Genomic DNA, 12702 nt, shown 5'->3' with positions numbered 1-12702 from the left:
CTTTCAAACCATCTCCGCTGCAGAAAGTCTGATGGCTATTTTGGCAAAGGAGCTTCTGTATGTGTACGACAAGTGCTGGGTGTGTAGAGAGTGGGCATAATCACGGGGAAGCTGAAGCACTCTTGGGCCCTTGAAAGGCACTTTATGTGTGTATTTGTGGCTACGGTAATTGGGCCCCTCCCTTTGTAAGCTGACCCATTTGACAGGGCCCTGTGGCTGGGCCCTTGTACTGATAGCTGCGTACGTGTGTGACTAGTAGATGATGTGTATGGTTCACCTGTTACTATGATCTCTGAAACCTGGGCCTCATGTTGGACACGGTCCCCTGGTTTGGCTTTGTCCCCCATTACCAAAGCCAGCTGGCTGGTGGCACACAACTGCACTTCGCTTGTTTCTTGTGTAGTTCAGCCATCGGCCACTGAGGGGAGCTCTGGTTTTGTTCTACTCTGCCTGCTTTCTTTGCATACTTAACATACACTCGGGCACATAGCACACACATGCAGGTAAACACACACACTCCACAGTAGTTGTTTGGTCAGATAAAGGAGTAGTGACGGGAGGGCAGAAGGTCACAGAGGGTGTCTAGCCCTCGGCGGAAGCGGCTGCTCCCGACCTCCCTCTCCCCCTGCCTCCGTAATAAGTGTGACCGTTTGATTTCTGCACAAAAGGAGCAATTACAGGGAGTTGTTTAATCACCCACACTTTTATTGAGCTCGGGGTCTCTTAGCTTGCAGCTCAGGCCCCCGTCGTCGGCAGCAGCGGGCGACAGGAGTGACAGAGAAGGTCGGTGGTTTAACGGGGCGCGAAGGGGTCTCGTTTGAGTTAAGACTTCGTGGGCTACTCTGCACGCTGCGGAGGCCCTCGGGACAGAGACAAAGAGGTAGATGAGACCAAAAGACAGGCTGGCTGGCCAGCCAGGCAGAGAGATAGATGGACTTAGCGAAGAGACGGAGAGGGCAGAGTTTGGGGGACATCAGAATCAGAATCACTTTATTCGCCAAGTAGGATAAATGAGCGGGAGTTTTGTGTTTGTGCAGAGATAGCGACAATTTATGCAGTGTCACAAAGCAAAAGAGGTATTCAGGTACACTTGTTGAGCAGGATGTGCGGTGAATTCCCAGGATGTCTAATGTTTTTTTAATATATTTGTGTGTGTTTGAAATACAAAGCAGTATGAACAAAGCACAGACATGATTTCTGAACCTTACAAGCATTGTAGCATGACTTGTATGGACATTGTGAGCGCAGGGATGGCATACAAAAATGTTTTTTTAACAGAAGAGAGAGGGAAGAAAAACACCACAATTCGATTTTCCTACTTTACAGTCAGCCCAGAGCCCCAGTAAGCCCAACTCCCATTCAAAACAGTACCGTGCACTGTCAGTGTCGTTGCCTTTTATTGAATTTTCAGCCCGGGTGTTACTCTACAGTTTGTGTGCATGCCGAGTGCCACCTCCCCCCTCCTCCTCCTCCTCCCTTGATATGAATGATGGAGTACAAGTCCTTGTCTAGTCCCTCAGAGATGGTGAGGATGGTGGTATGAGGCGAAAAGAAGGGGGTGGCAATGCATGTGTTTTGGGGAGGGAGAAAAGGTGGGTGGTTGTTTTAAAATGGCACAAACTGGAAAAGAACAGCACCCCTGTGTGGTGACCAAGGTGAGATGGGTGTGTGTGTGTGTGTGTTTGGGGGGGGAAGGAAGAGATAGAGAGTAGGATGAGCGGGAGGAAGGGAGTACACCATTGCTGCTCATAAAGCCAACAGCTGTGTGGGTAATGTTTTGTGACACCGAGCCTCTCCGAGCCCTTCTGTTTCCCAGAGAGCTCGGAGACGCCATATTCCGTCGTCACAAATGGCTCTGTCATTCACCCCCTAAGTCTTAATTATCGCTGCCGGTTTTTTGGCCACATTTTGCTCAGGCGTATGGATCCATCTGCACGCTGTATAATTCCACTCCGCAATTTACAAGTGGCATTTATTACAATGGCCTCCGCGGCATCTCCTCTTTAACACCAGCAGCCCTTTCCAGAGAGACGAGGGGGAACAAAAGAGCAGTGCAATCTGGCAGCAACAGTGCCCACCCTCACTTCCCTCAAATCTCTCTCTTGTCTCTTTTTTTCCCATCTGTACCCTTGCTCTCTGTACGACTATCTCTCCCCACCCACGTATTACTAATTTTTTCCGCTTCTATTTGTGTGTGTGTGTGTTTTCCCTTTGTTATTAATTTAATTTTTATGGGATTCACAGTTCTCGCACAAACCGCCCCCTATCTGCCTTGAAGCAGAGGAAAAAGGAAATAGCTGATGTTGATTTCCCCCCCCCCCCTCTTCTCCTCTTCCCCCCTTCGTAATTCATTTTGGATTAATTCCCCTGTCTTCGGAGACAATCCTAATTCTTTATTATTTCCACTTCACAGGCTTGATGACTTCCCCATATCCACATATCATATCCAGGGGAAACTTTACACCCAGCAGACCTTCTTGTTTTTTCTCCTCTCTCCTCCCTGTCTCTCCCCTCTTTCCTCACATACACCCCCCCCCCCCCCCCCTTTTTATTTTTCTATCTATTTCACCACAACCTCTCCACTGTTTCTCACTACAGTGAAGTTTCTTGTTAGTTTCTTACCAGCCGCTGGGCTCCCGAACAGAAGTCTGCTTCCTGTCACACACACACACACACACACACACACACACACACACACACACACACACACACACACACACACACACACACACACACACACACACACACACACACACACACACACACACACCTCCTTCAATCAATATCATAGTATGCGTGCGTAATGTCTGCTCTTCTGTCCCTATTCATATGGGAATAAAATAAAATAAGTGTTCATTGCCATTAAAGTGCCACTGAAAGAAAAATCTCTATTCATTTGTCACTTGTCTTCCTCTCGTCGTGTACAGCGCTCCTCAGTGCTTTTGTTTGACTTCCTTGTCAATTTCCTCTGCTATTAGAGACTCATTGGTAGATGGACACTCATATAGCAGCTCTCCTTCAACCTTCATATCTTGGTTCTGTATCTTTTCCCTTCCTGACCTCTTTTTCCCGCCGTCCCTCTGTCCCCTTCATGTTTTTCTACCTCTGCATTTCACTTTCCCTCTCACCACCTCTTCCCTTTTGCCTTATCTCTTTCCCCCTCAGCATCTCCTCATGTTGTACCTCCGCCTTTCTTTCTGTGTCTCTTCTCTCTGTTGTTATTTCTTTCTTTCTCTCTGCTTTGTCATGCCTCTCAAATGTTTCTCGTGGTGTTTTTTCCGCCTGCTCATGTCAAGTAGTTTCTGAAATCAGCCTTCTTCAGATTTTTAGTGACCATTTTCTCTGCAGCCATGAGCGCTCTCCTTTGTCCCACACCTACCAAGCACTCACGCACAAACTCATACCCCGACACACACACACACACACACACACACACACACGCATGCAATGTCCCTTCTCCAATTCACTATTAAGTGGGCCCTGAATTTCCCCTGAGCTCTGGTATGGTGGCGGCCGCCTCTGGAGTCCGGCTGTGCTAGATGTGTTGTCTGCTTCCTTACCATTCAATTACCCTCCTGTAATCTGACAGGCTCCTCATGGCCTGCACTGGGACAATCACTAGTGTGGCGGTGTGTGTGTATGTGTGTCTGCTGTATGAGTCCACACGTCTCTTTCTATTTCTGTGTGTCTGTCTGCTATTAAATCTATCTCTACAAGTCCTGCTTTTCAGATGCAAACGGATGCAAGGACGTTTTTGCGTTGTCCGCTTTGCTTTTCAATGTTTTCCCTTTATTACTTCTCTCACTCATAGCCTCGCCTAGATCTCTGCCCAGTAGTCACTTGACATCCTGCTACAAACACACACTGACGGGCTGGAAGTCTCACCACAAACAACCACACTGAAAAAACTGAAACGTTGACTTGAATTAAATGTGTAATGTCAACACCTTTTGCATAACTGTATTAGGTTAGTGGAAAGCAATACAATTAAGTTGAACATAATATTTGTTCAAACTTAATATTATTGCTTTCAACTAAACATATGATATATTACATTCAATCAAAGTCACAGTTCAGTTTTTTCAACATTGTTTTCCCTTATACTCTCTGTTATTACTTTGCCCTGCAATCTACCTGCTGTTCCTTATCACTCTCTTTCCTCCATAACTCCGTCTCGCTCTCTCTTCCTCCACCATTTTATCATGTTCCCCTAATCACTGTCCCCGTGTTTTGCCTTTTCATCTTCATCTACTCTATGTGTCTCTATGCCCCCCCTCTCCGTCTCTTTCTGTGTGTACGGGGCGGGCTGGCTCTCGGTGTTGACCTGAGAAGGACTGACATTCAGAGGCCGGTCCCCTGCCTGCAGCACTGACATTTCTGCCAGACTTTGATGGCGCCTTTGAACAGAGATGTGTGGAGGGGAAGAGCTGCCTGTCTCTCCGCCTTCCAGCAGCTCCAGCTCTCCACCACACAGAGTGAGAGGTATTGTAGATGGGCCGCTCTCCCATCACACACGCAGGCCAACATGTGCAAACAAATGCATAAATACCTGAATTAATTAATTTATTCTCATTTAACAATGTTCTCAGAAAGCATACATCTATACGTAATGATTCTATGTGCAACACACACACACGCACAATCATACACCTCCTGCTGGGACGCCTTCAAAGACCCTCGTTGCCCCCCTCGGATAAAACTGGCACAGGGATAGAGATATAGGAGCAGAGGGTTGGAGAGGACCAACCCCCTCCACCCCCCCCCTGCTGTGAGGCCTTCAAAGACACCCATGTCACTCCAGTAACTCTGTAGCTCTTCTTCTTCAACGCATTCCAATGTTCTCTAACCTCTCCTCCGTGCACACTCGCTCTGTTTCCATCTTCTCACAAGGTTACAAAACACACAGGAGTCAAAATAAATAAAAAGGAAATAGAGACAGGTAATTGCTTGATGGGGGATGCGCTTCTGACAATCAGTGCTGCATGATGTAAAAATGGCGCTCTGTTCCGTTATTTAGTGGATGCCGGTTCTTTGCCAAGCTGCCTGCTTTGGCAGATTCCCCCCTCTCTCTCTCTCTCTGCTGTCACTTAGGGGAATGGGATTTTTCTTTTTCATGTGTTGGAGGTAGGGACCAAAGCATGTGGTGCTCTGTGAGTCTAATTAAAATGACTTGGCTATTTTGCCATGCGATGGTTTTCTCTGTGAGATGGAGGAGAATTGAAATACTTAATTTTGTCTCGCCCGGTTTCTCCTCTCGGTGGAGTTGGACTGAGCTGAGCCTTGATGAGAGTGTGGACTTGACAGCTGTGCATGCATGGGGATGCATATATTTGTGTGTGTACATGTGTGGGTCTTTGTGTGTGTGCCCAGCAAACATTTTAATAAGTCACTTAATTTGTATTCTGTCCCATAGTCATAAATAATGTAACTTCCAAAGCAGGGGCATTAAAATGTCCTGACCACAAAGTGTAGAAATGGTGGCGCCCTTGTCAGGCAGTTTATCATCCAAGTTTGACTTGACTCATGTTGGTTTTATTGATGTTCCTGTAAAGAACGATGAGACTGATTTCCCAGACCGCTTGATGAAAGATATACTGCCTAAAATGTCCGTCTTGTATTATTTCATCCTATTATCCACCTTAAATCATTCTTCTCGCACAGTAAAACTATCTTTTCTGAGACAAATTCACTTGTGTCTAATGCTACCCAGTCACTTTCAAGTGCCTTCTTAAATTAACTGACATTTTCTTGAAAAGCGCAGAGTAATCGTCATCTTTGAAGATACTGTCACCAGTTTTGAGAAAAACTCTTTCCAACAGGGGAAAACAGCATAAGAAATATGAAACTCTATATGAACAGAGATTATTGCCTAACTGGTGTTTAAATGGCATGCATTTGTCAAACTGAACTGAAATGGTTTTGCTAAATCAATGAATACAAAACATCTATTTGAAGAACTTGTGTAAGTTATTGAATTGAACTTGTAAGTAATGAGTTTTCTTTATTCAAATTCCCCTTTTCTCAAACAGAAACACATCTTTTATTTCCGAAGTTCGACTGGAGGGCAGCTTCCTCCTTGGAGGTTGCCAGCAGTGCCTTAACACTCCTCGCTTAGTGCGTCGATTAGCCTTGTTTTGTTTAAGGAATGCAAGATTTGCAGAATTGATTTACAGACAATTTGTGCTTTGATGAATCTCGCTGTTTGTATGTGTGTTGAAAGAAAGGAAAGTTCCAAGAAATACAGCTTTTATTTCAGGAGTTCGACTTGAGGGTAGCTTCCTCCTCTGAGGCTGCCAGCAGTGCGTTAACACTCCTCAGTCAGTGTGTCGATTAGCCTGGTTTTGTTAAGGAAAGCAAGATTTGCAGATTGGATTTACGGACAAATTGTGCCTTGGTGCATGGTTTCCTGTTTGTATGTAGAAAGAAAGAAAGAAAGTGACATGTCCAAGCTCTTCAAACAGCCCTCTGGCCCAGCAGCATGGCATGATTCCACATCAGCTCTCTTGCCAGCTCCCCTCTCTCCCCCTCCCTCTCCTCTCTCCTCCCTCCAAGCTGGGGGCCCCAGGGTGCCTGCAGCCTGCCTGCACTGGGCTATTGATTGGGAACAGGGCTGCAGCTCACCTGCTAATTGAAAGCCGATTGGGGCCCTGGGGCAGAGCTGTAAAACAGGCCCCACGTGGCATTAAAAGCTGAAGGCTGACGGGCCACTGTAAATCCAGAGCCGCTAATGGTGGTGCTGTATATCCATCTGTGTTAGAGCCGGACCAGAGTGTGTGTGCCCATGTGTGTGTGCTCGTTCTATCGTATGTGTGCGCACGTACGTGGTCTTAATGCACGTTGGGGGCCATGTGTGTGCATCCTAATGTGTGTATTTGTTTGCACACACTCGAACATGTGCTTGTGTGTGCGGGGCTGTACTTGTATTTATGTCATCATATGCATTCAAATGTGTGTGCATGCTCAAGGGGACACATTGACATATTATGTGGGTTTCTGTGCTCATGCATATAGACACCACACACACTTAAGCACACTCACACACAGGTGGTTCATGATGACAGTCTGGTCTCCGATGGCACAGGAGAACAGTCTCGTCTGTAATGGACACATCCTTCGTCTTCCTTCAAACCTCCTGACAACAGCAGCTCTTCATCCCTCCCTCCCTCCCTCTCTACCTTCCTCTAGCTTTCTCTTCTTTCTTTGTCTCCGCTCAAGTCACACCTGTGATCCTCCGCTGAGACACCAGCTCTTGAGCTGAGCTTCATTTTTTTCCTTCCCCTTCCATCATTTATATTTGTTCCATGAATGTCTGTCGCCTGGCTCTCTTATCTCCCTTTCTCTCCTTCATGGTTCATTTATGTTTGCACATACATGAACGTGTAAATGTGTTACCGGCAGTTGTTGATCCCAAAGGTGTGATGGAGTTGAGTTCAACAACATATGCAACATTTCCTCATGGATCTTGCTTTACAGGGATTGTTATCTTGCAACAGGAAACAGGCTTTTTCAAACTGTTGCTGCCAAGTTAAAGTCACACTATTGTATAACATATCTTTACATGCTGTAGCATTAAGACGTTACCTTGTTTACAAAAAAGAGCTAGTCTAAACTGTGTAAACACCCCAAGACCAACCGACAGAGGTGTCCACATACTTTTAGCCACATTTATCTATCCCTCTATCTACGGCATCTCTCTCCCCTCCTCACTTAGTTTTTCTTCCATTAAATCTCACTCTGCTTCCCCTCCCACTCCGTCTCTCTGTCTATCTCTCTCTCTGAGCAGTGTGATTGAGTAGGGAGGGTGCTGGCCGTCCTGCAGCATGGCGCATGGAAACAGAGGTTAATTGGATTGTAATTAGAGCGGAGGTGATTAATTGATAGCATCTGTAAATTTGGATGTTTCCATTGTAAATGTGACAAATGAGAGCGTGGCAGGCCGGAGGAGGAAGGGCAGAAAGAGAAAGAAGGGAGAGAACAACACACACACACACACACACACACACACACACACCCACACACACACACACACACACACACACACACACACACACACACACCACACACACACACACACACACACACACACACACACACACACACACACACACACACCACACACACACACACAAACACAAACACATTGGAATAATGGAGGAGGAGTTGCAGAGAGAGAGAGGAAAAGAGAGAAAAGCATAGGAGGGAGACAGAACAGTTTATTTTTAGTTAGTGCTGGATCCCTTAGTGGTATGGTGTGGCAAAGCTCATAAATATGACTGAATGCTTCTATGATCAAGCCAGCAAGTTATGAAATAGTTAGACACACACATGCTGAGTGTTTAAGGTAGAAGTAAAATAGGTTGCAATGTGAGCAATTACATTTTCAACATAAGTTATTACTTTAATATTGTAGGTCAGAGATGCTTAAAGCAATAGTGTTTATTCACTTAAGAAGATTGATACTGCTCATATAAAGTTACAGCCAGCAGATGATTAGCTTAGCATAAAGACTGGAAGCACTGGGAAGCAGAGAACCATCGCCCTTATGTAACTCTTCGTAATGGAAATGGAAATTGAGGATTCATTTCAAATGCTCTTTTAATCACACGCACACAGCTACGAACACACAGTGAAATGTAATCTCTGGATTTAACCCATCCTGGTATTAGAAGCAGTGGGCAGCTACTATACAGCGCCCAGGGATCAGTGTGGGAGACCATTGCATTGCTCAAGTACATCTCGGCACTGGAGGTGAACTCTCAAAGTACCAGTATACTCTCCATACCTGGTCCATTCAGGGACTTGAACCAGTGAGCCTCCAGTTCCAAACCGGGTCCCTAAACTAATACCAGTCTGATAAGAAAGAAAGAAAATAAGCGTGTTTAAAAAAACAAACAAATCCCTAGTGCTACTTAAGGTCAGAGTTAAAATTAAGCAACTCAAACTTCCATTTAAAGTTTCTTTTCATTGGCTTACACTTTGTGCAAAATAGAATTGCAAGAAAAGGGCCTATACACAGTACAGATTATGGTTATGATCTTACATAATATGCAGCATAATAGCTAGTGGTCGTCACTAAACTTGCTCTCAGATCGCCTTTAGTGTTACATCTAAACATGCAGCTGCCACATTCACTTTAATGAGACTGCATGGTAGGGGGGCCAACGTAGAAGACAATAGCAAGAAAGTTCAAACTGCCTCAAATGTTGCCACAACACAATGCAGTGTCATCCAGCAAGGTACTGCTTGGCATATTCCCAAAGTGATTGCTTTCTACCAAACATTAGTCGTTTCTATTGGTAAAATCTAAATCAATTACTAAGAAGGAGGATATAATGGATGGGCCATTCATCCTGGAGATTTCGGATCATATCCCATTCATAAGGGCAAAAAAAAAAAACAGTAGTGTATAGCGAAGTTCGATATGAGATATATATGATAGGATAAGATGACCCTGATGAGGCCACCAGTTAAAATACGTTCGTCTTACAATACAATTGTTCCTTTTACTACAAATGGTCCTTGAGTTTTGACCTCTTCAGATTCTTTCCTTCTCCATGCACTTTGGAAGTAGGTGAAGTTGTGCCAGAAACCCACACTCTGCTTCTTAAGTTTGATATATGCCTTAAATTAAACATGAAAATATCCTATTAAATGACAGTCATAGAGTATTACTGTGTGATCCATTGCCCCTCTCAGCAGATGCTCTTGTGCATTTTTTATTTATGCAGAATACAAGATCTGTAGTCAACACACCTGTTAGCCTGCAGGAGTTTCATGTTTTGTTCTGTGACGTAAATCACACCTGTTATATGTCAACAGTGAATTCAGATGCCACAGAATGCCAGATTTCTACTAAATACAATCCATAATCTTCCACATTCTGAAAAAAGTATTTTACTGTGACGTGCAGTTTGTTGTTGTTGGTCGACAGTAAAACTTTCATCTGCTAATCAGGATTTTAGATATGGTATTTGCTGACATGAATTTTAACAGCTTTGCCATCATCTGTGGGACAAGCAGCAACACCACAAATGTGTGAATATAAGCCTTTTGTTTACAACACAGCTTGTATCCTAAATCAATTGCAAATGATGTTAAAAAGAAGCAATAAAACTTACAATTGCTGGATGTTACTATACCAGTTTTAAATAAGAGCAAATCAAAAACATTTACATTGAAAGTGGTTACTTCCTTTCGCATGAATAGTTCTCATGTTTGTTTGGGAGTGCCCTTATCTTTGGGAAAATACAACAAGGTTTGAAACTCGACAAAAATCTGATATTTTGTCAGAATGACTGTACAGTATTTTCCTCTAAAGTTTAAACTCACAGTATTTCATTTTCTGCCACTACGGGTCTCTCAATCAAAAAGAATAACAACAGTTTGGTGGCCTCCATTTCTGTCAGATTCTCTCGGTTAGGATTATTTTGTTGTTCATCTTTCAGGTGGTTTTAACGTTACCAGAGGCTGAATTATACCCAGAGGTCTCTTCTATATCAGAACAAATGGACCCGGTGGGTAAAAGTGGGAAAAACTCAAAATAGAGTAGTTTGACTTAAAAAATGTATAATGCACGGTATGGCGGACATAGGATGGAGCATGGATGTATAATAAGAACTGGATACAGCGTCGGAGGCGGGGTCTCGTACTTTCCTATGAGAGATGCTCATTGGCGCATGAGGACAAAATGGCCCAACTTTTGAGAGAGCGAAACGTCACAGATGACCCGTCATGCCTGGCTGTCAGAGCAGAAGAACCCGTATGTGCGCTCACAGAGCATGCGCCCCTTAAGCCCCGCCCCCGGAGCTCCCACTCTCGGCTCAGTAGAATGAATGGAGACAGAAAATAAATCTAGATTCGGCTTTTAGTGCATTTTACAACTTTATGGACTTAATGATTATAATAAGGGCTATACAATAGTTCATACTGGGTAGTTTATTTCGTTTTTTAAAAAGTATCCGCTGATTTACAGACGTCTCTTTCCCAATGTTAGTCAATGGGAAAAAGTATTTCTGGGCCTAGTGACGTCACGGACTGATACGGAAATTGTAGTACCGCCGTTTGGACACAACAAATATTTTCATCAGAGTCCGGCGCACTTCCTGGGGGCTTGGGATGGAGGGGCTGCTAGCTAACCGCTAACGTTAGCTTGTTTCTCAGTTTGTTTATCTGATTAATTGATAAAGTAAGATTTACAGTAGATAATGGATAATTACAATGAAATCCTTTTCCCAGTTACAATACATAGTTTATATTGAGGAAGATCTTAAAACTGTTTTGTAATTATTTTGCTTAAAATGAGTTTAAAGGCAACCAACAAAAGGGCATATGTCACCATTATAGATGGCCACATTAAAGAAAACGTGACATTGATTAAGAGCACTGATTTTTCTCGGTTCTAAAAATGTTAGACACATTTTCTATAATGTAGTAACTCAACTTTATATTAATATATGTATAAGGTCTAGTCATTTTTTACATTTAAATGCTAAAATGTGACATATCATACATGTAAGTACTATAACCTGCGTGAGATTGTAACATGTCATGTCCCTTAGCCATGTCTGACGGTTTTTGCTGCTATTTAGATGATAATGTTATGACTCAAGCTATTTCTCACATGGAGCTGCATGCTAAAACGTAACATATGGCGAGGGTGTGAAAGATGCACCGTGTAAGGTGAGTGTGTAATGACTTTGCCACAAGTAATGTCTGAGCTCATGCTGGGAAGCTCTGAACCTCTCCAGAAACCTCTTTATATGCAACATATACAGTAAGATAAAATACTATATATTATCCCAGGTGGACATTTAGCTTGTAAGCACAGCAGTCGACAACATGTAAGGCATTTAAACGTTAACTATATTCACAGCAGGACACTGGATAATACAACACCTCTGTGAGCCATCAAATTAAAGCATCATCCAGAGAGAGAGAGAAGTTAACAAAGCAGTTTTCTTGGTTGTACTTTTTATAGTCTCAATTTTCTCCAATCTAATTTCTTGGCTAAGTGTCACAACTATGAAAACCCTTCCACGCAGCGTGCGGACGGCTCACGACGGCTCATGTGTTTCGTTGCTCAACGGAACAAATTGTTCATTAACTGTGGGCCTAATGCTCTAACAAATGTTCCAGGAATATTGCTGTGGTGGTCCACACGAGGATGGAATTAAGCTAATCAAATAAGCCTCCAGTCAGGTCCTATCAGACAGCTCCAGACTGCAGCAAATGAGCCCACGTCGCAAAATTTACATTTCATCTTCCCCCGGGGACAGGTAGGGTCCCACCTCGTTGCCACTTTTCCCCTCAATCAGCATCTGGCGGGAAGACGAGGGAAATGGGGAAAAAGAGGGATGCGCTGGTTCCTGGCTGAACCCAGAAGCTGCCTCACCTCTCCTGCCACTTCCCGGGCACACTTCCGATGAATAAGAGAGGGAAAATAGAGAAGATGACAGCAGGGGAAATATTTGCTGTTGTGGTTGGAGCCCCGCTCAGATCCCAAGAATGAGGGCCTGGCATATTTGCACAGCTGTCCTGTCTCCCAAGCCCGGAGTGTACATATGAGTGTGTGCCTGCCGAAGTCTATTTGTTTGTCAAAGTCACTATGCCTCCTCTCTGTAAGTTATTTGTGCCTTTGGTTGTGTATCACTCTATATATGTGTGTATATATAGTACATGCGTGCTTGGGCATTAGAGTGTGTG

The sequence above is a fragment of the Trematomus bernacchii genome, unplaced genomic scaffold (assembly GCF_902827165.1).
Source record: "Trematomus bernacchii unplaced genomic scaffold, fTreBer1.1, whole genome shotgun sequence".
NCBI lineage: Eukaryota > Metazoa > Chordata > Actinopteri > Perciformes > Nototheniidae > Trematomus > Trematomus bernacchii.
This window is presented reverse-complemented; position numbering follows the sequence as displayed.